The sequence below is a fragment of the Vulpes vulpes genome, chromosome 1, assembly GCF_048418805.1.
Source record: "Vulpes vulpes isolate BD-2025 chromosome 1, VulVul3, whole genome shotgun sequence".
NCBI classification, from domain to species: Eukaryota; Metazoa; Chordata; class Mammalia; order Carnivora; family Canidae; genus Vulpes; species Vulpes vulpes.
In genome coordinates this window covers 26,177,207-26,203,994 of record NC_132780.1, presented here as the reverse complement: position 1 = coordinate 26,203,994, position 26,788 = coordinate 26,177,207, and the positions used below count along the sequence as shown (strand labels likewise).

At 52.4% G+C, this 26,788-nt stretch overlaps 1 long non-coding RNA gene across 1 annotated transcript; it reads right to left on the bottom strand.

The window, feature by feature from the left end:
• Nucleotides 1-8,190: 8,190 nt before the first annotated feature.
• Nucleotides 8,191-19,632, bottom strand: LOC140595192 (uncharacterized). Its single transcript, XR_011996649.1, has 2 exons — nucleotides 19,486-19,632; nucleotides 8,191-9,050 (listed from the first exon to the last, which is right to left on the bottom strand). It is a non-coding gene; the product is annotated as an uncharacterized lncRNA (long non-coding RNA).
• Nucleotides 19,633-26,788: the final 7,156 nt, after the last annotated feature.

The window sequence follows — 26,788 nt, the reverse complement described above, 5'->3', positions numbered from 1 at the left end:
ACCTTAGCTTGCTAATATAATAAGACGCAGCGCTCTATGAAATGCACCTTTGGGGAAACTGAAGATTTCTTTTTTTTTTTTCTTTTTTTTTTTTTTGCATGTCTTTTTGTGGCTACGTTTCTATTTTTTTCTTTACTTGTAATTGGAAGTTTGTAAGACCGTTGTTTTTCAACCGGAATTTCAAGTAAAAATAGCCAGCGCGGGCTTTCCGCTTGCAAGCCAAAGGCCCAGGGGCGCAGCCCGCTGCAGCCGCCGCACGACCCGAGCTCGCCCGGAGGCCTCGCCGCACGCCCCGCGCCGGGACCCCGCCGCGCCGGAGGGTCCGGGGCCACCTCCCCGCCCGCAGCCGAGCGCCGCGGGGCGCTGGGACGCGCGAGCAGATTGCGGCCGGCGCACGCGGCTCGTTTGCATTTCTATGGAGAAAGCACAATAGCGGAGGTCTGGCGTGTGGCGGTTTGCAAGAGGGACAATCGAGGCTTTCTCTTCATAGCGACACTACCCACCTGCCGCAGGGTGGGGTGGCTAGGGCCCCGCCGCGCGTGGGGGTCGCGGGGCTGCCCGGCGCGTGGGGGGCGGGCCACGTGTCGCTCCCGCGCCCCCTTGGTGCTCCTCCCCGGCACGCGGGCCGCTGCACCCCAGGCCCCTGTGCATGTAATTCCGCCGCCACCCTCCACCCCACTGCCCCCGGGGTCCTCGCAGCGGCTGCCGCACAGTCTACGCAGCTGGAAGAACGCAGCTCTCAATCCCTTTCCCGGGGCGCCATCTGCAGGCTGTCCGGAAACACGGGGCACCCCGCCCCCACTCGCATTGCCTCCTAGGGTGCCATCCTGGGGCCCTGCGGCCCTGCCTCCGAGGGTGCCAGCCTGGGGCCCTGCGGTCACCCAACGGCCCTGGCGGGTCTGCGGCGCCCCATCCCACCTGCGCGCTCAGGGAAGCCGCAGCAAGGGCTGCAAAACCTGCCCGGGGAGGGGAGGGCAAAAGGACACTCCGACCCAGGCCTGATGGAGGCAGAGCCCGTATATCTTGCTGTTTTGAAACGTTTGAAATTACCCAAACATACATGTATGAAAGCTTGTTTTCCAATTATATCGTAATAAGCCTAGAGGATGTGAACAGACAGTGCTGCGGTGTCACGGCTCTGGGGCAGGTAAGCCAGCACTCTGAGACCTTGTGCCCACGGAGAGCATCACTAGGGTGGCTGCACCTCTCCGTGCTACTTGGACACTGGCGCGGGGGTGTCCTCCGTGGCCCCCCTGTGGTGGGCGCGGCCCGGGGCCTGGATAGGACATTCCGGGCGAGTGAGGAGCGCGCGAGCCGGCGTCCTGCGCCCTCCAGTGGACTGCGGCGGGGCACAGCCACCGCCTCCCCGAGTCCCAGCGAGGGTGCGCTCCCCGGTGTCCTTGACATCCCAGGTGCCCGCAGCACCCGCAGCCTTCACGCGCTGCTGTTTCTTTTCTCTCTTTATTGGTGGCCTATGACATGACAGTGTGCCTTGATGCGATAAATTGTTTACTTTTACGTGAGGGAGGCTTAGTTATTGCTCTTTTTTTTATGTATCAAGTTTTCTTAAAATGTATCAGCTACAGGTCCCCAGGAAGCGTTGCAAAGGCGGCTTATTTCACATCTTACCCCGGCCCCACCCCTGCCCCTGTTTGTAACAGTACAAGCTTGGGGGCTCACCAACTCACAGAGCCTCCTCCTACAGAAAGACCCCTGGACAGGCCTGAACCAGGAGGGGGGGGCAGGGGGCAGCATTTCCAGTTGGCACTGAGCCAACCTGCAGGAAGAGGGCTGATTGACAACCCCTTGGGGCTGTTCTACTTTACTCACATTTTTAAGGTATTCAGTTTCAGGAAAACCGCCTTTTTGACATAAGATACGGCTTCACATGGATTTATTAGGTCATTCCAAACCGCCACAAAGCCTTCATCTCAATTGGGAAAGAAATACTTTTTTTAAAGATTTTATTCATTTATTCATGACAGACACAGAGAAGCAGAGACACAGGCAGAGGGAGAAGCAGGCTCCCTACCGGGAGCCCGATGCAGGACCCGATCCCAGGATCCCCGGATCACGACCTGAGCTGAAGGCAGATGCTCAACCGCTGAGCCACCCAGGCACCCCGAAACATTTTTTTATCTGGAGGCAGATTTGGGCTCCACCAGACCCCACCACCATCTTGGGGTCTGGACAAATCCATAAGCTGCTGCGCACATGCTGGGCAGACTGCAGGAAAAGAGCAGGCAAATGCCTGCACCCCAACCTTGGTTACCTACCCCAAAGTAGACCACATGCCCCCTGCTGCCCCACTGTGTCACCCCAGCACTGCCACACTGCATTCAGCCACTGCCTCAGCCTGCTGGAGCCCCAAGTCCTAGGACGCCATGAGGTCATCCAAACTTCCCGCGACTACACCCCTAACCCGCTCCCCCCCCCGCCCCGAACCTTAATAATACAGGCAGTGGTGACTCGATGAAGTGCATGTTCTCAGGGATGCCCTTTTTTCAAGCCCCTTTGGAAATGTTATTTAACTGTTTTTGCTAACACATTCTTTCTCGTGGCCTGACTAAAATGTTGGTGGGGAATTACCCAACACCGAAGGATGCTAAGAAGTGGCTTCACGTGAGCAGTAAGCCTCAGGGATGTTCCCTGCGCAGTTTCTCAAACCATTTGCTTCTGGAGTAAACACAGTGTTCACGACATAGCAAGCCCCCCACCCCCCCACCCCGAGACAGGCAGGACACAGGGGGCTGCTCAGAGCAGAGTCGGAGCCACCTTTCAAAACCAGCAGCTCTCACATGAAAATCTGCATGTCCAGCTTCTCTTGGAAAATGGGAAGATTTGGCCACCAAGTGCCTATGGTCCCCCACCCCCAACCGCACCCCAAGTAACTATCAGCTGGAGGAAGGCGCACTGGGTCCCCCAGACTGGCACTCCCCTGCACTTCACCGCAGCTCTCTGAGGACAGCCAGCTGCTACACTCGTTTACATCACCTGCTTGTCCCCGGCAGGGCTTTTGCAAACTTCAAACAGAAACAAGTTTGAAAAGCAAAATAAAAGGGGCCGGGTTCTTAAAAGATGAGCTCAAACAGGATAAGCACCATCTGTGTCCCACACTGTGCAGGACTGTATCTCCAGTGTTGGCCCGGGGCTCCAGGAGCAGTGCGGGTGGACCGCTTTCCAAAGGGTCCCATGGCTCCTCTTACATCACTCCCACCCCTTTGTTCAGCCTCTCCACAAGGCAGGACAGGCCTCTGGGGTTTCCAGAAAAAGTGTTGGGTTTTTCCCCCCAAGAACTCACAGAGGGTAGTGTGGGCATAAGTTGGTGGCAATACTACATTAACTCAAAAAATAAATAAATAAAAACCAAATTTTTGTACAAGACACACACCTATTACCTAAAACCCAGCAGCAGCTTCTTGAATGCGCCCTGGCATCTAAGGAGCACAAAGACCAACCCACCCACCGCCACCCCCGGGAGGCTGTGCAGGACCTCCCACCCCGAGGAGCTGTGTGGTCAGTGGATAGGGAGGCTTCCGAGACAGGATTGGGAAACCAAGAAAGGGAAATCCCCACAGGGCACAGGCCGGACATCTGTAGTCAGTCCCTGTGTCAAGACGGGTTTCTGGAAGGAGCAGTTACTCCTGGCTCAGTGAAACCCCCTAAAGCCCCTGATGGGCTGGGGGCAGGTCATTCCTGAGCTTGGCACTTTCCCTAGCATGAGTAGGCAATGATGTGTGACACGTGTCATAGCCACAGGCATTAACCCCGCAGCTCTCACTGTGGCCTCAACCCCACCCCCACCCCCAGAAGCCACAGATGTGCTGTCCTTCCCGGCGTGGCCATGTGCCAAGTCTTCTGAGCCTGGGATTCCCCCCGCCTCCCCCATCCCATGAAAGGAAGATCTGCCCTTTGCCTTCCATGGGCCTCACTGGGAGTTTCTAAAGGTCACAGCGGGTCACCATTTGGCCCACACTCCAGTTTGGTTTGCTGGACAGTGTTCTAGAACGGCTTGCAAATAGAGTCTGACTTGTTTGTGTAGGTGGGAATGGGTGGCAGGCACTTTCCATGTCACCCTAGATGTGTCCCAAAGCCCCCCAGCCAGCCTCTGTGGGCCCTCGAGCTGGGGCATGACCCTCTCTCTCCTCCAGCGGCACACAGGAAGCCGAGAGCTGTGGTCACCCTGCTGGAGACGTTAACGTACGTAAAAAATAGGTGCTAGAACCACAGAATTTCTGAACCGAAAGTCCTCCTTTACGTTCTGAAAGGTAATTCAGAGCGAGCGTATAAACACCCAGAAAGGGGAACATGACATTGGAGGTGCTGTTAGCAGCACAGGCTCGGATCTAGGTGTACGCTGCTTACTTAGCTTCAACCTCAAGCAAAAAGTTAGTGCATGACCTAAAGTGTAAGGTGAAAACAGTCCCGGCTTGCTGACCCATCTACTCTACCCTTCTTGAGTTCCTCTAAAGAAGTGCGTCTTCCAAAGTGTGTATTATAAGGAAATGTTTGCAGCAATATTTCTTCCTAATGATGAAAATCAGAAGCCACCATGGGAGGTGGGTGCTACACTGGAGGGTTGCACCTAAAAGACACATATGTGGCCATAAAAGACATTCTGAAGAGAATCTCTTGGCACCATAGAGCCCCAGACACAACGTGGAGAAGCATGGGACAGAGAGCACTAACTGTGCGACGCCAGGAACGTGTAAGCCCTCGGCGCACCTGACCCCCACCGCACGCATGACACAGCTGAATGGCCGTGTGGGGAGGGCTGTGATCACAGAGGATCGCTGCTCTCCTTCTTTGTGCTTTTCTACAAACTTTCTGCAGTTCAACCTTATGTAAGACAAATTCAAACTTCTCCCGAATGACAGCCTTGGTGCCAGACGTCATCCACCTGACTCGTGCGTCGGGCACTGGGCCGAATGATTGTTGGCCATATGGTAACAGATCAAGAAGCCAGACGGCTGCAGGGCTGTGCTTGCAGGAAGGGAGAGGCCCCAGCATGACCTTTGACTCATGAGCTGCTCGTCTGGCCATTTGATTCTGGTCCTTTTGTGGCTGAGGCCGAAGGAGGCCGAGGGGGGCCGTGGCTGTATCGCTCTGGGAGGTTAACTCTAGAATGACCGAGATAAAGATCTCAGATGGCGCAGTAGAGGCAGGAAGGACGGACAGACAGCCCCCAAACACCTTCCCAGAAATGCGCGGGTCACCAGTATGCACATTTTAGCAAGTAGCAATGGGCCAAATGCTCTCACCCCCCACCCCTTTTTGTAAAAATGTCTACTTCCCAGGTGTGAATTACAGCAATAAATTGTGAAACTGTTTTCCATTGTTTATGTAACTAGGAATTCTAGAAATTCAAAATATGTGAGTGTACTCAACCTATTTTTGAGACTCTTGCAAGTGCAATTCTGTTTTTCAGGGCCTACTTGCTCTCATCCCAGAAGAACCATACAGGGCAGCCCAGGTGGCGCAGCGGTTTAGCGCCACCTTCAGCCCAGGGCCTGATCCTGGAGACCCGTGATCAAGTCCCACGTCGGGCTCCCTGCATGGAGCCTGCTTCTCCCTCTGCCTGTGTCTCTGCCTCTCTCTCTCTCTCTCTCTCTCTGTCTCATGAATAAATGAATAAAATCCTTAAAAAAAAAAAAAAGAAGAAGAAGAAGAAGACCCGTGCATGTCTTTAGTAGGTGGTCACCACTGGTATTCATGGTGTGGTTTTATTTACCAGACTCCTAGAATGCTTATTCTGTGTCAGGCACAAGTCCGAACACTTTAAAAACATCGCTGAACCCTCATGGTGACTCCGCTGGGTGGGCACGGTTGTCAGCATTGTCAGATAAGGGAACGTGGGCACCGAGAGGGTAAGCAACTCAGCCAAGGTCACACAGCCAGGAGGTGGCCGGGCTCGGCTTAGGACACAGAGCCGCTGGCCCTGGAGCTCATCCCAGGGAAGGGAGAGACACGCTTCTCTATTAAACCTTTTCTAGAGCCTTTGGGGCCAACTGTTTGGTCCACGAAGGACAAGGAGATTATCTAAGGAAAAAGATTTTTTCCGAAACCCTGGCTTTCCTGAGGAGCCCCGCCCAGCGGCGCTGGTCCTGGTATGTGACTGCAGCGTGCCATCTTGTGGTCAAAGCAAATACAGCCTCTTCCTCGGCATCTAAACCCTTCCATGCTTCCCAGGAGCCAGGAGCCACAGGCTCTGGCTAGGTGCCACCTGTGATGCGCAGGGGCAGCACCTTCATCTCCCTACCCCCCAGCAGCAAGGACCTCTGACCCTGCCCGGCAGTCCACGGATTAGATTGGGAGTGGAAGTCAGGCCAGCCCAGAGGATGATGCTTCTGTAAGGTTTGTCCACAGTAGAGAGGCGAGGTGAACCCCAACACCGGGGGAGCAGAACCCACCCCCCAGGAACCTTGTGCCAGTGGTGATGCTCTTGCCCGTGAAGCAGAGGGAAAGCGGGTATCGGGGTCATACAACTAATGAGGGAGCTGGGGACCTGGCCACTCCCTGCCAGACCTCACGCAAACCTCAGATTCATGCTGCCCCCTGGGAGGTGGGACCTGGACTCCCCTGGAGCAGCTGCTCTGGGACACAGCCCCCACAGTGCTCTGTCGTGCTTGGGGCAAGCCCGGCAGCCCATGCACCTGCTTCCTTTCAGATTAGGGATGCTCTGACTCTCCCCACGTTTTCCTCCCTGCAGTGGTGGGGTGACCCGTGGAGGAGGGGCGAGGGCAGCCCCGGGGACAGTGCTGGGTCCCCACCTGGCCATGTGGGGCAGAGCTGCCCTGCTGGCCCATCCACCCAGGCTGTCTCGGTGGGGTGTGTGACATGAGTTCTGTCTTCCACTGCTGTGTTTGGAGGTCTTTTTATTTTTTTATTTTTTATTTCTTAAGATCTTATTTATTTATTCATGAGAGACAGAGAGAGAGAGAGAAGCAGAGACACAGGCAGACAAGCAGGCTCCATGCAGGGAGCCCGATGTGGGACTCGGTCCCAGGACTCCAGGATCACGCCCTGAGCCAAAGGCCGAGGCTCAACCACTGAGCCACCCATGTGCCCTGACGTGGACGTGTTTTAACACCTTACACATTCAGGGCCCTCATGTTGGAGGATGCCACGTCCTCCCGGACAGGTGTCACACCCACTCTAATTGATCTGTCTTTTCTTGTTCACTGCCCCACATTGGTGGTCATCTGACCCAGATGCATCCAACCATTCAGCCCCCAGGTGATGGGCGCACACTCAGAGCGTGTGCTGCAGACAGGATCGGGTCAGTGCGTGCAGGAGTGCAGGGGGGAGGAGCTCCAGGATGGGATCGGGTCAGTGCACACTCACACTGACCCCTGGGCCCTTCTGGTTCCTGCCCTGGCCTGCACCCTGCAGGATCCAATGCTGTCCTTAGGCTGAGTCAGAAGGGAGTTGAATCGGGGGACACCCAGCAGCTGGTGTGTCCCCAGTGCGTGAGACCTGGAGTGGGAAGCATTAGCTGTGAATCAGTGGTCACCAAGACAGTAGGGAGTGAGCAGGGGAGGGAGGCACACCCACCCAAGCAGCCAGTGAATTTTTGAAAGGGTAATCTTGTCAGCCAGTGGCACTGACACAGTTGCACATGCACACGCAAAACAAAACAATTAAAGTCAGCTGCTAGGGGTTCCTTGGGGACTCAGTGGGTGAAGCATCTGCCTTTGGCTCAGGTCATGACCTCAGGATCCTGGGATCCAGTCCTCTGTCAGGCTCCCTGCTCAGTGAAAAGTCTGCTTCTCCCTCTCCCTCTGCCCCTCCCCCTGCTCATATTCTCTCTCTCACTCAAATAAATAAATAAAATCTTATTCTAAAAAAAAGAAAAAGAAAAAAGGTCAACTCCTACCTCACAGAATGAAAAAGATCCCCTTGAATTGGGTCATAGATCGACATGTAAATGTGAAAAGTTTGAACCTTTAGAGATAAACAATAGGAGAAAGTCTTGGGTGCCTGGAGTTAGGCAAAGATTTCTTAAACTGGGCCCCAAAATCATATTCTAAAACGTAGTAATTTAGTCTTCAACAAAATTAAGAACATTCAGTCTTCGAAAGACACCATTAAGCCAAGTGAAAAGGCAAGCCATAGACTGTGGGAAAATATTTGTAACACACGTAAAGGCCTTCGATCCACAATATATAAAGAGCTGTTACAACTCAGCAATGAGGAGATAGTCCAATTTTATTTCAAAGGAGCAAAAGATTTGAGCAAACAGTTCGTGAAAGAAGCAATCAAGGGGCGGCAAAAAGAAGCTCGGCATCATTAGATGTGAAAGAAATGCAGAGGAAAGTCTCAATGAACTGTCTCTACTCACCAACCAGAGCTGACAAGATGTGATGCTAAGCGCTGGTGAGCGTGGGGGGCGGGGCTGGAGCCCTCAGACGCTGCTAGTAGGGATGTAAAATGGTGCAACCACTTTGGGAACACAGCACCTCCTAGAAGTAAAGCTATACTGACAGGCTGACTCCGAGACCCCGGTGCCATGCATCGAGAGAGAGAGAAAGAGAGAGAGAGAGAGATTCGGGTGACGTGTCAGCGTGAGAACTGAGTGCGGACGCTTGGATTTACTCATAAGATCCAAAAGTTAGATACAACCCAAACGTTCCTCACCCGGTGAACGGTTACACACACTGCCCAGTGTCCCCACAGTGGACCACCGTCCACAAAACAAAGAAACAATGTCTAAACCCACTTGCCAGAGGCAACAGACCGCACAGTGCACACGCTGCGCGCCGTGAATCCACAGACAAGGACAAGTGAGTGACAAAGCAGATTCGTGGCTGGCGGTCGCGGGAGGGGACTGACAGGCGATGCAGATGTTCCGTTCATAACCGAGGTGGTCGCAAGACTACACCCACTTGTCAGAACTGTCTGCACCGAGTGGTTAATCTGGTCCATCTCCACAGCGGTGCAGCCGGTTACGCTCTTGCTTTGGGCTCGGATCGCGATTTCAGGATCGTGGGATGGAGCCTTGTGTCTGGCTCCACATTCCGTGGGGAGTCTGCTTGAGACTCTCTCTCCCCCTGCAAAATAAACATCTTTTAAAATAATGGTGCATCTCATTATGTCTAATTACACCCCCATAAAACCAACCAAATGAGGAGAAGAAAAGAGCATTCTTTTAAGCAGAAGAAAAGAGCATTCTTTTAAGCATAGTCTTTCTTTATCTTTTTAATTTTTTTTTAAGTGATCTCTATGCCCCACGTAAGGGCTTGAACTCACCACCTCCAGATCAAGAGTCACAGTCTTTACAGACTGAGCCAGCTGGGAAGCCCTCAAACATATTCTTAAGTCCAGTTTGGAGAAAGTTAAAAGAAGGGCAATGGTTGGAGGATCAGATTAAATTTGAAAGGTGTAAACAATGAATCAGCAGTAATGCTACGCTGGGGAATCCAAAACTGAGCACACTACCACCTAGTGGCCCAGTCGTGCATTTAGCCCATCATCATCATCTGGTGAACCGTGTGCATCTAACAAGTCACAGACCTGGACTCTTCTCGTCTAGTAAAGGTCTAGTAGAAAGTGTTTCTAGCAAAAACGTCACCAAAAGTAATTTAATAACATGTTATGCCTACTGGTCAAAAGTTGAGAAACCTTTTTAGAAATATCTAAAAAGAAGATCTTCCCGCCCTTTGAGCAACAACCAAAACCATACTTCAGAGAGATTCTCCTTTAATTAGAAACAGCACAGAATTGCCTGTTGCCCCTATTACTTAACATTTCCCTGCAAGTTTTAGCCAATGCAAAAGATGGAAAAGTAAACAAAACAGGAGCAAGATGTAAAATTTTTTTAAAAGGTGGAAATAAAATTATCGCCATTGGAAGGTAACAGAGCAATGTACTTAAAACAAGAGAATCATCTTAAAATTCTTGTAATTCATTAAGTTATCAGACACCAGATTAAAGGGGGAAAGGTGATAGCTTTTCTAGAACAGCAATCACAGACTATACGCTATAACGAGGGAAAGCTTCCATTAATAAAAGTAGCAGCAAAAAAAAAAAAAAAAGGATATGAAACACCCATAGATAATATTAAGGAAAAATAAAGCTAAAAAGCTATCCATATGTACTGAATGGACTGTAAAAAGTTTATATGGTGAGGGCACCGGGGTGGCTCAGTGGTTGAGCATCTGCCTTTGGCTTAGGGCATGATCCCAGGGTCCGGGGATCGAGTCCCACATCGGGCTCCCCACAGGGAGCCTGCTTCTCCCTCTGCCTGTGTCTCTGCCTCTCTCTCTATGAGTCTCTCCTAAATAAATTAAAAAAAAACTTTTAAAAAAAGTTTATATGGTAAGATGTATATCATTTCTTGATGGGGAATCTTATAGATTATTCATGTCCCTTCTCTTCAGTTTATCTTCTATATTTTATGGAGCTTCAGTCACATACACATATGTGGTATTTAGATTAACTTCAATCATATGAACAAGTTCCCAGAGCAATACTGTAATGATTTTGACTGAAATTCCATACAACTGGATGGTAATCTGAATACTGCTTGTGCATATGCCCATGAACAATGGACCGCATAGTATCACCTTCTTATGTTTACTTTGCACACTAAATGCATCTTTTGCGGCTTGCCGTCTTATACACAAAATGACCATTTGGAGGTGTGTTCGTGTCATTGTGTGTGGTCCCCTATTGTAGGTGTGTGCCCCGGGTTGTCTGTGCTCCTGTGGATGGGCACCCAGAATCCTGCAGACGATGCCTCCAGCATGCATACACATATCTGACAGCCATCGCAGGGACCCAGGCATACACCCGTGCAGACTCCCAGGCTTGAGGGGCAGTGCACTCCAGCCATGCAATTATCTGCTCTTTAAGGGCAAAACATGTGCCACAGACTAAACTCCATCCCCCGAATGCACATTGAAGCCCTAGCCTCCGATGGGATGGTATTTGCAGGCAGGGCCTCTGAGAGGTGAGCAGGATGACATGAGGTCAGGATCATGGCCCCGCTGTGGGGTTAGTGCCCTTATAGAAGGGACAGAAGGCACCTGTCACCCTGGGGAGAGCTCTCACCAACGACCAGACCCACCCACGCCTTGATCTCAGACCCCTAGCCACCAGGATGGAGAGAAATGCATGCCTTTGTCTGAGCTGCTGGGTCTCTGTTCTGCTGTGACACCCCTGAGCAGACTAATGCAGTATGCCTCGGCTACAAAATGATGTTTTTTGTTAAAAAAAAAAAAAAAACTCTATTGCCTTAAGTGATGCAATTTCCCAAAACTGTTTTCTCGTTTCAGCCAGATGATGTATTTTGCAAGGGGTAGATGCCATTGATTTAGAACGCAATGACATAGTCACATCAATATTATTTTTTTAAGTTCTATTATATAGATAACATCTGAAAATACTCAAACGTTTTCAACTATGCAAAGAAAGCGTTGCAGATTCCAGTAGGTTTATTTTTTTCAAAATTTCTCATTTGTATTATCAATATCCTTCCATAACTTTGGCCCCCAAGAGTATATACATGTCAAATATTTTATTCTGTGTAACTGATCCATCATGTTATTTTATGTTTCCTCATTTTTTATTACAATTTTTCTTTATATGAATTTGCCGGGGTATTATTCCCCACTCTAATAAAAGTGTTCAATACTTTCAAATTTTCATGACTTTCAAGTAACATTTGCATCCCACATCTATGTCATTAACAACAAAAATAAGCCACTCATGTTTCTTGAAATTAGCAAGTTATTTTCAGAGCCAGGGAGGGTGGTCTCAGAGCAGTGCAGTGACTAAGGGGCTTGCGGGGGAGAATTTGGAGCCCCTGCCCCCAGTCAGAAACAGAAGGCTGGTTTTGATTTCGCATCAACAATAGTGCTGTGTTCACTTATCTCTGAAAAATATAATAAAGATAGTAAATCAGGTAACTCACTTTATCTTTTCTCCATAAACCTTATATTCACTACCTCATATAAAGTCAAATAATATGTGCATCAAAAGGGCATTAAAATCATGGAAAATGGAAAGCTATGCTGGGCCAGTGGCTTCCAGCCAGCAGAAGCCATGAGGCTGCAGCCACGAAGTGCCAGGACGTGACAGCTCTCCTAGGTCTGGCTTTCCTGGCACAAAGCTGCTGTCATCGGAGCAAGGCCGCGAGCCTGCACCCAGGAAACAAAACATTCAGGAAAGCAAAGCAGAACCCATACCCCAGTCGAAACAAAACAAAATGCAGTATCTTTTTAAAAAAAAAAAAGAAAGAAAGAAACAAAAGCAAAAACAAAAACAGCTGGGCTGTCCAAACGCATTACACAAAAATGCCCAGATTGTGTGATGATTGCAAAGGTGGGAATGCACTGAACCAAGAGTTCTCGCAAGCTACTGGATCGTGACATCGGCCACATGATGGATTGGAGGGGAGGAGAACTGATAAAATGAAGGCAATCAGATGCACCCTTATTACCGGCGCCACCGCTCCCCTCCGAACCGCAGTGTGCAGGAGTGCACCTGCTGGACTCAGCGGGCTGTGGGCAGGTTTGCCCGGGATGGATGCGGGCACAGGCCGGGGGGCTGGGAGGCGGGCGGGCGGCGGAGCTCCCCTGCACTGCTCTGTCGCAACCCCTGAAGCTGGCGGCCTGGCAGGCGTGGAGCCGAGAGTGGACGGAGCCATATTCAGGTCCTTCCGAGCAAGCTCTGTCCCGCCAGGAGTCCTGGAGGGGGTGCCGCTCTGCATCCAGGTGCTGCTTCCTGCCTTCCTCTGATTCAGGGACTCTGTCCCTCCTATCGCTTGCTCCCTCAAGATACCCAAGCCTGAGACTTGGGGATTGTTCTAGAGACCCCAGCTCCCTCACTCAGCAGCTCAACCTGACCCCCAAGTCCTGGTCAACAGCCCCGCTGTCCAGTCCCTCCATCCCGGTCAGCTCAGATGCTGTAACAAAGTATGTGGACCCTGCCGCTAAAGTAACAGCATTTATTACTCAGAGCTACAGGCTGGGAGTCTGACACCAGCCCACGGCTCCAGCAGGTGAGGGGCTCCCTGGGGTCTCTTCTATCGGGGCACTAACCGCACTCGTGGGGCTCACCTCCCCGCCCTTCCAAACAGCTTCATGTTAGGGAGTAGGGTTCCAGCACCTGAGTTGGGGGGGGCAGACATCAAAGCACGGCACCCACCCTCCCACGCACTTTCATCACTTCGCAGGGATGCGTGCAATTCCCACTGGTGGCTCCTGACCTCCACAGGGTTCACTGTGCTGCCTGAGTTCCTCCAAACGCCATGACGCTGGCCCCATTGTGAGCCACTGTGGAGGGAGCCACACGGGCAGCCTCCTCCATGGGCTCCTCCTTCAGGGTCCCAGTCTGGAACTCCCCACAAGCCCCGACGTGCCCACCGGCTCACACCCTCCGGTCCCACCCAGACCTCCCGTTCCCAGCTCTCCCAGACTGTGTAAAGGCTCACTCCCATCATCCATTCCCTGTCCCAATAACTCACATCATGGATTCACACTTGGGACTCACTCCAACATTCTACCAGCATGATGGCCAGACCACGGTATTTGAGGTTCCCCGAAGCCACGCATGCTTCTATGTACACGTTTCTGGCTGATGGGAATTCTCACCCCATTACCAGGCCCATAGCTAACCCCTGCTTGTCTCTCAAAACCTGTGCTGAGAGGGTCAGGAGGGAGGCTGAGCCCAGCGAATGGACAGGGTGGTAAATCCATGGAGACAGAGTGGCTCTCAAGCTAGTGGGGACTTAAAGGGGCATCTGGACCCGGGATTGAGGAACTGATCACCTGGGAGCTATTCTTCAGAAAGTTAAGGAATCCTGTCCCAGTGGTCCTCTGGTATAAGGAGCATGGGTTGCCCAAGACCAGGGCTTGTCCCCGGCAGGGCAGCGGTGGCAACTCTAGGAGAGGGCCAGTCTCAGACAGGACCGCTGGGTCGAGGGCCTCCCCTCCTGGATCCCAAGCTCTGAATGGCATCACGGTAGGATCCGAAAAGACCTAAGTGGTAGCAGGAAGCTGGGGGGTGGGGGGGACACCGTTTCCAGGACTCTGGAAATGATGAACAAAATGCACAAACATCCTGCATGGGAACAGCAGAGCTGGCCCTCGGGGAAGACCCAGGTGTCACGGCCCCAGGGATGCAGAGCGGGCTTGGTGCACGGATGCTGGGGAGCTCTAACAGGGCTGCCACATAAAGCCCAAAACCCTGGGAAGCCCCTCCATGGCCAGAGACACTAGAAAAACCCACCCATCCTGGCAGAGACACAAGGGAACGTCTCTCTTGGCTTCCAGCTCTGCAGGCAGGAAATTCTTCCCTGAAAGTTTGTAAGCTCAGGCCTCGGGTTCTTTGAATGTATTCTCTCTGCAGGAACCACTTTGTAGGACAAGGAAAGGGCAGCTATTAGGACTTTTCCTGTGTGATGCTATTTACTGAGACCTTCCCCCATGTCCCCTGCATGTTCAGTTGCTGGGATCAAAGATGTGAGCATGACAGGGGCACCTGGGTGGCTCAGTGGTTGAGCATCTGCCTTTGGCTCAGGCCGTGAGCCTGGGGTCCTGGGATCGAGTTCCGCATTGGGCTTCCCACATGGAGCCTGCTTCTCCCTCTGCCTGTGTCTCTGCCTCTCTCTGTGTGTCTCTTATGAATAAATAAATAAAATCTTAAAAAAAAAAGGGGGGGGAGCATGACATCCCAGGTCCCTGCCTTCAGGCAGGTCACTCTACACATGACCCACAGCTTGGGGGGTGCATGTTGCAATGTCAGGGTGAGTTTCTGGAAAAGCTGTTCACTTTCCAGCAGTCAGATGTGGGACAACACCATGAGAAGGTCCCACTCAGGGTTCATGCATGGATATGTCTGTGCACACGAGCACACACGTGTAGAGGGGGAACAAGTGACCTTGGGTGTGTCGGGGGGGCAATCCTGCCCTTGGGGTCAGCGTCCCATCCTGCCAATACCCCGACTGCTCCACTCTGGTCTCCGATGGGAGCTCCTACTGCACTGAGATGTCATGTGACCAACACATCAAATCAGGGCTGAGCCATCTCAGAAAACAAGCCAGACCACAGCTCTATATCCTGTGAGTACTGAAGTCACTCACTTTTTGGAGAAATTAAAACCTAATTATGTGCATTGGAAGAAAGGCAATCAGGGGACCTGGGGTCTCAGTGACGCATCTGCCTTTGGCTCAGGTCATGATCCCAGGATCCTGGGATTGAGTCCTGCGTCCAGCTCCTTGCACAACGAAAGTCAGCTTCTCTCTCTCTCTCTGCTTGCTTGTGCTCACTCTCTCTCTCTCACAAATAAATAAATTAAATATTTTTTTAAGTTTAAATAAATAAAAAATGGCAAGCAGTCCCGTGAATAACATAAAATAGTAGGTGAATAGAAGGTGTGATCTGGCCCGAGAGTGGCATATTTTCTGATTGTTCTGTCCAGATTTCTAAGTAACATTTTAATTATCTTTAGAGTTAAATGAGTGTGCATTGCCAATACAAGCAATGAGCTCAGAGAGAAGTCGTCCTGGGGGAGGAGGCCGTGAAAACTGAGTAACTCGGCCTGGAATTTAAATACCGTAGACCAACCACCATGTGGTTAATGTTTTGCCCAGCCTCCCTCCAAGGGAACGAAACAGGATACAGCAAAGTGGAAAAGAGAATTTACCAAAAGGAGGACCGTGACCGTCAGGACTCCTGTAACCACAGAGCCCAAGACACACGCAGGCTGTTTAAAGCTGGCTCTGGCCGTCCACGCCCTCCGCAAACGGGCCAGTAGTTCTCCCCACGGGGGAAGCACAAGAGCTGCCGCGGGGTGGGCAGTGGGGACCGAGGAACCGCAGGGTTGGCTGTGCGGTCATGCCAGGAGCTTAGCGGGCAGAAGGAGGCCACGGACAGCAGAGGAGTCAGTGGTGCACCTGCTCCTGCCCGTGGTGTTCGTGCCCCACAGGGCCAAGCGGGAGGCAGCTCTTGGTGCGACCGTCTCAGGCCTGGCAGATGCAGGGGGACCTGAGTCGGTGTACATCCTGCATCCAGCCTGCTGGCTCCAAGTGTGGGGCATCCACCACCAATGCTCTCTGGATGACCCAGCGTGTTCACTGATCTGAAGGCGCCTCATCAGAACATTCCAGAACACAACCCTGACGGTGTGAAGCTCTCCAGCCTGCACAGTCCTCTCCCCAGGCAACAGAGAGCAGCCCCAATGATGAGAACGTGACCGTCCCAGTTGGTCCCATGGAAGTCCAGGAGTTCGGAGACACTCATGGGGCCAATGTTGCTGTCAGCTGGACCACGGGCGCCCAGCTATGTGGCCAAACGGGGGTCTGGGTGCATCTGTGAGGTGCTGCCGGGTGGGATTCGCACCTGAATCTGCACACCCAGTAAGGCAGACAGGGTGGGGCTCGTCCCATCCATTGAGGCTGGCCAGGGCTGAATGGGGAGCACCCCGTCCACATCCAGCCGCTAAGCAGGGATGTGGTCTCCTCCTTCCCCTGGACAACCACATGCACCCCCTGGGCCCAGGCTCCCAGGGCTTCGAGCTCAGACCCTCGCCACCCGCTCCCAGGGCTCCAGTGAGGGTGCCCGCTACAGGCCTGGCACTTCCCAGGCTGCACAATCATGTGGGCCAATACCCTGCAATAAATCATATATGTTATATGTCTCTAAAAAACAGTATGACACGCATGTTATCATAAAAGACAAGAATCAAAGCTACGTTTGCAGCACGATTCCAATTTTTACACATTTATGTGCATAAATACACTCATGCACCCACGTGAACCAGTTTGGGGAGGAACACAGCAACATACCCTGGTGCTCATTACTGAGTTGTCAGGCTGCAAAGAATTACTCCTCCTTTATCCTTTCTTCTAATTTCTGTATGTAGCACGACTGTAATTTAATTTCTTCCAAAAGTAATGAATATCTGGGGTTTTTTTTTTATAAATTATACTGTCCATGTTTAGAGGCACCTATGTACAGCCGTCAGGAGCATGGAAACCCCCTGCCTGCCCATCTGCTAGTAAACGGACAAACAGAGACAGACCTTCCATATGAGAGACGACAGGGACGTGAGTGAGCCCATCACAGGCACGCATCCCTGTGCATCGCGGTGAGGTTCAGACATCTGCAGAGTGTCCCAGCCCCTGACACTGAAGTCGAGCGCAGGAAAGGCTGGTAGCCAGCAGGTGTGTCGTTGTCTGGGTGGGGGGCGGGGGGCGTGTTACTTTAAGTGGACATGAGGAGACTTCGGGTGTGAAGGAAATGTCCTGGGTCACAGACGTGGTCGCACAGGTGTGTACATCTGTCAGACTCACCAACTTGGGCTTCTTAATTGTTATTAATGTATGTATTATTTATAAATCATAATTATTATTTATAATATTATAATTATAAATATTATAATTATAATTATTATAATTTATAATATTATAAATAATAGATTATTTATCTAGAAAGAGAACGAGCAGGAGCAGAGGAAGAAGGAGAAGCAGACTCCTCCGAGCAGGGAGCCCGACTTAGGACTTGATCCCAGGACCCTGAGGTCATGACCTGAGCCGAAGGCAGACGCTCGCTGAACCGACTCAGCCACCCAGGCGCCCCAGATTGGACATTTTAAATACGTGCAATTGATGGCATGAATACTGCGCCTTCATAATGTTAATTTGTTTAAAAGCAAACATTGCCTGGTTGTAATGAAGTAATTGGATGAGGGAATGAATGGATGGGTAAAATGAGGGGCCGCCTGGCAGCTTCCATGTGTGGCCTGCAGGTTAAGTCTCCCCTGACTCAGGCTCCTGGGGCCGCCCTGCACCCTGGCCTGCCCTCCCCGCTGCGCTCTCTGCCTGGGAAAGCCTGTCCCCAGGGCAGCTTTCCTCTCTGGTGGCCGGGCATCAGTGGATGGGACACCCTGAAGTGTGGCCCGCAAGCTCTCAGAGGGCCCAGCTGGACAGACCCCACTGTTCACAGTAGGGATAAGCCTCTCACCCACCACCTGCACAGGGGGTTCCCAGCACAGGATGTCCCCCTACTCTCAGCTGCCTCCCACCCAGGACGTCAGCCTGGGAGCTGGTCACCTGGAGCCACTGCTGCCACCGGGGCTCCAAACACCCAGGGAGACCCTTGATGTGATGAGGAGCAAGCAAGGCCACCAAGATGGTGGAGGAGGGAGTGCCAGGCCTCTGGGGGCCCACCTGCACCCCCTTCCTGCTGTTTGGTTATGGGGTCTGCAAATCCCCCCGACACACACTCACTCATGCCTGTGGGGTCCTGACACTTGCAGCCAAATGGGTCTGATACGCACAAAAGATGTGAAAACACATGAATGAATAAATAAAATCTTAAAAAAAAAGGGGGGGGGGGATCCCTGGGTGGCCCAGCGTTTTAGCGCCTGCCTTTGGCCCAGGGCGTGATCCTGGAGTCCCGGGATTGAGTCCCACATCGGGCTCCTGGCATGGAGCCTGCTTCTCCCTCTGCCTGTGTCTCTACCTCTCTCTCTCTATGTCTATCATGAATGAATAAATAAAATCTTTAAAAAAAAAAAAAGATGTGAAAACAGCAACCGTCTGCCTCATGCCCACCTCAGGCAGCCACACAGCTCCCGCTGAGGCTCATTCACTCACTGCTTTGAGGGGCTTTTTTGCTAAATGTTGTTTCCCATTTCATTTTATTCCTTCCAAAAATGATGATGATCTGTTACATGGGTCCATGTCGATATGCTCCTGAGCAATGAGGGGGTGGGAGGTAGGGGCACCGACTCCCCAAGTCATCAAAAATCCATGTACGATTTTTGTCTCCCCCTGAAACCTAGCTACTGTTGACCGGAGCCTTACTGATCACAGCAACAGCCAACACACCTTCCCTATGTTGTACATATTATGTCCTGCATCTTACAATACAGTCGCCAGAGAGAATTAAATGTCATTAAGAAATCATAAAGAAGAGAAAGCACATTCACTGGACTGTATGGTATTTATTAAAAAATAATCCACCCATAAGTGGATCCATGCAGCTCAAACCCATCTTCTTCGAGGGCTAGTTGTATTTATAATGATTTGATGTAAATAGGATCACACACCCATATAAAACCCAACAGAAAACCTTTCATTTTAAATTTTTTTAAAAGATTTTATTTATTTATTCATGAGAGACACACAGAGAGAGGCAGAGACACAGGCAGAGAGGAACAAGAAGGCTCCCTGTGGGGAGCCCAATGTGGGACTCGATCCCAGGACCCAGGGTCACGCCCTGAGCCAAAGGCAGACATTCAACCACTGAGCCACTCAGGTGCCCCTAAATGTTTCATTTTTATGGGAACACTGGTCAGTATGATTGTGTCCAAGAGAGATCTCTGCCCCCCAAATAAAATAATCTGTAAAATACTGTTTACCACCATGTGCCTGGAATTCTGTGTACTGTGAGAACCAGCTATAGATCATTAAAATAGAATTTTCCAGAGAAAACATTAAGCTGCTCCTGTTTCCATCTCGGGGCCCATGGTGTTTACCTTCAGCTCTGCATGTCCATCTCCCAGGGTGTCATCACAGGGTGCTTCTGGCTTCCCTGAAGGAGCGAAGGCATTCTGCTGCATCGCCACATGCCTGCAGGGCCCTCCAGAGACCCCTGTACCCTGTGATCCCGCACCGTGGGACGGGCCATCCACAGGAGCTGTCCCCGTCGCAGACAGGCCCACAGTGAGTGTCTTCCTGGACTCAGGTTGTCATTTGAGTGATCTCAGGATGACTTCCCGGCCCCGCGTTATGGGCTCATGGCTCCAAATGATTCCCACAGTTCTGGGCAACAGGCTCGCGACTGCCCTGCCCACAGCCAGCCAAGCATGAGGAGGCGGCGATGGGGGACTGTCGAGGGTGCCAGCCTGAGAGGGACCCAGAGGAACTCTGACAGCCATGCAGGAAGGTTCAGACACCGTGAGAGGAGCCCCAGCACGGACCCCCATCGCAGAAACGCACCTGTTAGCAAGGCGAGGGTCTGAGGGTCTCAGTTTGGTTGTTTTATTTTGTTGTTTTTTTAGGAGCATCACCCAGGACAGCACCCACCTGTCATGGGAGCTGGGAGGACAGTATGTGAGCACCTGGTCTGTGCTACCCAGGAATAGGGGAAATAGGAAGAAATCTGGATTTTGCAGGGCGCTTTTTAGAACATTCATGTGCATTTCCACACTGATGCATCACAGCAGGGCTTCCCTCTGAATTTCTGAGAGCTCTTGCATCCGGAGCCCCACCTGGGAGTCCGACGGTCTGCTCCGTTTGGACACCGAGTGTCCACCCCTCAAGGGGACAGGGATTCCCCCCTCCTCGTGGTCAGCAGCCCTGCAAAGAATCCGGACGGCCCCTCCTCCTGCCACTTTGCCAGCGGCCCACATCCGTGCTGCCCCCCACAACATCCCTGAATCCATTTATTTCTGTCCCTTCTGAGGTCAGGAAAGCACTGTTTATCCCTGGGATAACCATGGTGACGTTTCCAATGGTCCTCAGACGGCTCACATTGGCGCCAGAGTGACAAATAACAAGTGACAGATGCAGATCTGATGTGTCCTCTGCTGGCTCTAAATTCTTGATTGCTTGCCATTGCTCGAAAGCCACACGATCCAATCTGGCAGCAGCCTCCCATTTGCTGCTTACATTTTATTTGATTAAAATTAAAGCCTCAGGGACGCCTGGGTGGCTCAGCATTTGAGTGTCTGCCTTGGGCTCAGGGCATGACCCCGGGGTCCTGGGATCAAGTCCCACATCGGGCTCCCTGCATGGAGCCTGCTTTTCCCTCTGCCTGTGTCTCAGCCTCTCTCTCTGGGTCTCTCATGAATAAATAAATAAAATCATTAAAACACACACACACACTAAAGTGAGCAAGTAGATTCTCAAACACGGAATCCACAAGCGAGGATCACCTGTATCTGACGACGGGCTGCATTCAAAAGTACGTAAAGAACGTGTGTACGTCATGGGTCAGCCCGAGGCTCCCGGGGCTGCTGGCCGTCGCCTCCAGATCCTGGGGGCCTGAGGTGTCGCTGACCTGGGCAGCCGTCTCCAGTCCTGCCCCGGCTTGGAAAGTCAGAAGGATTCCGGGATGTGCGAGAATGAGGTTGCTTCTCCAGCCTCTCCCAGCACCGTGTCCAGGACGGGATATCTGTCAGCAACGGGTTTTGTTCAGTATTTGTGTCAGAGGAGGGAAGCAGGCTCCCAAGGGTGGCCTCTTTGGGTGGGCTCCACGTGCTCACCTATGTCCGGCTCTCCCTGCAGGCACGGGGTGCAGCCGGGAGCCAGTGCCTCTCCTGGGAGAGATGCCAGGGCCAGGGACTCAGAGATGCACTCAGGTCACCACCATCAGGGGCAAGTGCTTGCCTCAGTCTTGCTGCTCCTGGGGCTCTTGACACAGCACGCACCCCTCCTGCACCTCGTCCCTTCACAGTATCTCTTGGCCTCTGCCCTCTGACTCCCTCCTTTGGGCCATCCGGGCCCCGGGAAGAAGGTAGGGCACACAGGGTGGCCATCTGTCCAGGGGGGTTCAGGGCTGCCTCCCGACGCCCAGAAGACCACCCGGCATGGAGGGGGTGGGGGGTGCAAAGTTTTCTCTAAATGCTGAGTGTCTTTGTGTTCCATTTCTCGCACTGAGTCAGCTTCCCTCCTCTCTGGCTGCAAGATAAGTACTTGCATTTCCCTGAACCATTTCAGAGGGGTCACCCGGTCCCTAGGTCTAGATTTGTCATCTGGAACCCAAAGCAGCCATGCCAGAAACCCTGTGATACCTGTCCCGCCCTGGGAATTTGCAGAAATGATTGTGTAGACCAAAGGCCATGAAATGCCTGGAGCCTCCAAGCTGTGAGGAGCACTAGAACGTTCTAGGTAGGCAGTCAGGGAAAGAGGTCATCAGGGCAGTGGGTACGGAGAGGGAAGTGGCTGGGACAGAGATTGGGAAGGACCCAAGCCATGGGCGGCCCTCCTGCCCACAGGCCAGTGTCTCCCCTGGGGCATCGTGCACCTGCAGTGGCTGAGCCGCCAGCCCAGGGTCAGGAACCAGCTCACGCTAAGGAGCACCAGCCCACGCACAACCCCGTTCCGTTCCTCCTGCTTTGAAACACCTTCTGTCACTTCCAGAAACGTCATCCTGATTGTGATTTTAAGCGTTGCCTGTAAAGCTCCCTGGCAAGCCGGGACACGCCGCAAAGCCAGGCCGGAGTCTCTGGGCGCACCTCTGCAGGGAGGAGTGTGGTTCACCGGCATCCAGAACAGTCCGTGGCTCCCCTGGCCCGTGGCTTCCACGACCCTGAGAACAGCCCCACCTGCCCTCACTGTGAGACAAGGGGTGGGGAGGGGTGCTGCGCAGGCCAGGTCGGCAGGTGCCTGAACTGGGGGAGACGCACCCTCCGCAGGGTCGGAACACACAGCGCCTCCAGGCCACCTCCCACCTGCATTTGGACAACACCACACCCTTGTCTCTACTTGCCATGGTGGCCACAGGCCACACACTGTCCTCGGGGGCTAGGGGTACAGATGGTGAGCCCCTGGTTCTCGGGCCCACGTGCAAACCCATGGTCATTCCAGGACCACATCCTCACCCCCAGGCCACCTCTGCGCAGCTGGTCCTCACGTGGGGCCCACCCCTTGGAGTGATGCCACGTCCTACAGGTTGCTCCTTCCCCTGATTCTGTTTTGTTTCGTTTTAATTAACAAAAACTGGATGTTCCTCAGGTGCCAAACTCCTTCCTCCTTTAACGACCTCCCTCCTCACCGTGCCTGCCACACAGGCATCAGGCTCTGCCTCTTACAGATGGTGAAACTGAGGCCCAGAAGGCATTCACCTCGGTCCTCCTGCTGCTTAATCAAGATTCATACTCAAATCAGGGAGAAGCAGGGAGAAGGCAACGAGGCAGGGGACGCCCCGCATGGGGTGGGGGCTTTGGGGCGGTACTCAGCTCCCCAGGAGCAAGAATCTAGACAGCTGAGCAAAAACAATATTAAGAATTTGAAGAAGTCTAGGGGTGCCTGGGGGGCTCTATCGGTGACGCGTCTGCCTTTGGCTCAGGTCATGACCCCAGGGTCCCGGAATTGAGTCCCGCGTCGGGCTCCCTGCTCAGCGGGGAGCCTGCTGCTCTCTCTGCTCATGCTCATGCTCGCTCTCACTTTCAAATAAATAAAATCTTCAAAAAAACAAAGAATTTGAGGAAGTCTGAAGTGAGTGGAGGAATAGATCCCGTTTATAGATAGAAACTTTCAAACTTACAAAGATGTCAATTCTCAAAAAGCTGCCTCTGTAAACCCGGTGTGATTGCACTGACATCTCTCCACCTGCCTGCACGCGTGCAGGGCTTGGCAAGCTGGTTCTAAAAGTCGAGGAAGCAGGGCCGCCAGGGCCTCCTGACGGTGGAAAAACCCGTTCAACTGGACGGCAGGACTTGTGAGAACAACCCTGGAGCTAAGCCCAGGAGCCATTAGCAAAGGGCTTGGGAGAAGAACGCGCGCCTGGAGAGCTCATGGGGGGACGAGGTGGGGCGCAGGCCACGGGGTCTCGGGGTGAGCCACTCCCGACAGCAGGCCCCGTCCAGCCCCAGCCATGGCCTCTGCTTCACACGCTTCTGGGGGGGCAAGAGTCTACTTGTAAGGGGCCAGCAGTGGAGCTGTTACAAGTAATCCCGACGACCTTCAAACCTTCAGGTCCACAAGGACTTCTTAAAATGCACACACACAGCAGCCACCCCCAAAGAAAGTAGTGAGAAATGGTGAGCACTGAAATTAAGAACTTCACTCACCAGTAGGGACCATGGAGGAAGCAAAAATGGGCAGCATAGAGGGTGGTGTTTGCAGATGGTGCTGAGAGGGTGGCAGCCGTAGGGGTGAGAGGTGCCCGGCCTGATTACCTGAGCAGCTTGCAGGGTGGCGGGGACCTGGGGATGGCCTTGGGGAGGGGGGACGTGGGAAGCAGGGGGACCCCAGAGGCTGGCCGTGTGCAGCTTCCCGAGCTGGAGGTGGTTGCACGGGAGGCTGATTTACAGTGAGAAATACGTTTTCTGAACTTTTCTGAATGTGCATCCCACTGTGCAGTAGAAAACGGTGAAAACATGTGTACAGTTGACCCTTGAACAACACAGGGGCTGGGGAAGCACCCCCTATATGGTCAAAAATCCAGGTATGCCTGGGTGGCTCAGTGGTTGAGCGTCAGCCTTCGGCCCAGGTTGTGATCCTGGGATCCTGGGATCCTGGGATCGAGTCCTGCATTGGGCTCCCTGCATGAAACCTGCTTCTCCCTCTGCCTGTGTCTCTGCCTCTCTCTGTGTTTCTCATGAATAAATAAATAAAATCTTTAAAGAACAAAACAAAACAAAAGACTCAGGTACAACTTCTGACTTCCCCAAAACCCAACCACGAGCAGTCTATGGTGGACGGGAAGGAAGCCTTACTGATCGACATAGTTGAGTCACACATATTCTGTGTATTACACACTGTGTTCCCGCAGTAAGTAAGCTGCAGGAAAGAGAACGGTATTAGGGAAGACAGAGGAGAACACACATACACAGTGTGTCCTGTACTTATCAAAACGATTCTGTCTACAGGTGAACCCAGGAATTTTAAACCCGCGTTGTTCAAGGGTCGACAGGAGGATGCTTAACTTTTAAAAATCCTACAACCGTGGATGAAGTGGTTTATTGTTTTAAATAGATGGTAATGACACGTGAGCTGTATTTTTTTTTAAGATTTTATTTATTTATTCGTGAGAGACACACAGAGAGGCAGAGACACAGGCAGAGAGAGAAACAGGCTCCCTGCAGGGAGCCTGATGTGGGACTCATCCCAGGACCCCAGGATGCCCTAACTGGAAGGGAAGGCAGACCCCAATCGCTGAGCCACCCAGGTGCCCCAAGCTGTATTTTTAAAAGAAAGAAAGGTTCTTTGTCATGGGTAAAACTTCCCTGCAGGAAGAGGGGCTGCCCCCTGTGCAACCCCCCTGGGCTTCCCGGCCCCACAATGCAGGTGGAGCGCCCAGAGTTCAGCACCTCTTGCCCCGTTGAGGCCTCCCTGCCCCATCTACACAAGGACTTTGCAGAAATAAAGAGCAGCTTATGAAGGTAAACATGACCGCTCATGACGGCTCCACCCTGCACTTTGCAGACCTGCCCCGCAAGAGACGCCCAGGTGACCTCAGGGCAGGGTGCTCCAGACCCTCGTCCGATCTTCCTATCAGGTAGCACCTAGTCTGCCGACAGGAGGAATCATAGGGAACAAGGAGTTCCACTCCTCCTGGAAAACAGCATTTCCAAGGACACTGTGACCGAGCACAGGCGCGGCAGGGGCAGCAAGCAGGCAGGGCTTGTGCCCGCACCAGGCTCCCGGGTCCTGTTTGGAGCAGCCCGGATACCCTTGCAGGCAGCTCCACAGCTGGGGGGAAGGTCACAGAGCAAGGTGCTTGGTGCAGCACCCTCTGGATGATTATTAACACGGACATGCTCGGGCCCTGTGTGCAAAAGGACACTGTGGCTTTGTGTCTCTGGGGCCTCAAGAACGTGGATGCTTTCGTGAGAGTTCCAGCATCTCCGAAGCCCACAAAGGCAGCCCCAGGGTCAGTCAGAATGCACTTGACTCTGCAGCCAAAGGATGTTCTTAGGCATAGGGCAAGGGAGGAAAAAAAAGTACCTACTATTTCTTTATCTTTTGAGGGAAGTAAACTCCCACAAGAGTCACCACGGCCTGAGACGAAGGAGGTGGCCATTGGTGCGCCCCATCAGGGCAGGATCTGACGATGCAGAGCCCAAAGTCAATGCACATCTATGCCAATTTAAAAGTATATATAAAAAAGGAACAGGGGCAAACGTGTTTTAAAGGCACACTGTACCAGTGTGCTAGTGAGAGTGTGTAGCGCCCAGAACCCCCACCCAGCGCTGACAGGCACGTAAGGTGGCACAGATGCTTTGGAAACCAGTTTAGCTATTCTCTTAAAACGTTCAGTGTGAACCTACCATACAAGCCAGGAATTTCACTCCTGGGAACTTGCCCCACAGATATAAAAAGATCCATCCACACAAAGGTTTGTTTGTGACCGTCAGGCCGCACATGCAGCCAGAGGGCAAAGAGGACCCATTCGCATGACAACCGATAAAGAGATAAATCCAGCTTATCTGTGCCATGTGATATTACGCCACGCTTGAAAGCACGGACCAATGCAATGCAGATGAACCAAATAAAACAAAAACAAAAACAAGCAAAAAATTGAGCTACATGGAAGAAGCCAGGAGCAGAGGGCTGTGGCATGATGGTGCGGTCATGGAAGGCCCCAGACAGAGGATCCCCACACACGGAGAGCAGCTCAGTGGTGGCCTCAGGGTTGCAGGTGGCAGCAAGGACACAAGGGATGTTTGGGGGTCACGGGAATGTTGGAGACCTGCATCGTGGTGAGGGTAGTGTTAAGGCCCCAGACTTACCAACATGCGTTGAATTGTATGCTTATCATGGGTGAGTTGTGTGGTGTGTGCTTTATGCCTCAAGAAAGCTGTCTTTTGGGGAGAAACAAAAAAGAAACAGTAAAGGAATGAATAAAAATGGATCGTTCCACAAGTAGTGTGGGCGGGCTGTGGACCACGGGGCCCGGGGACGATCAGTGTGATGCGCTCATCACCAAAACCAGCCTAGTTGTTTATTAGCCAAACCACACGACGACGAGAAGCGGTTAATAGATCACCAGTTTCCATGTAGGGCATGCCTGTCTGAGGACAAGAGGGGAAAGTCTGGGCAGGGAAGGCAAGGCTGACCCCTGGCTCGCATTCACAGGCACGCAAAATACACCACAGCTGCTTAGAAGAC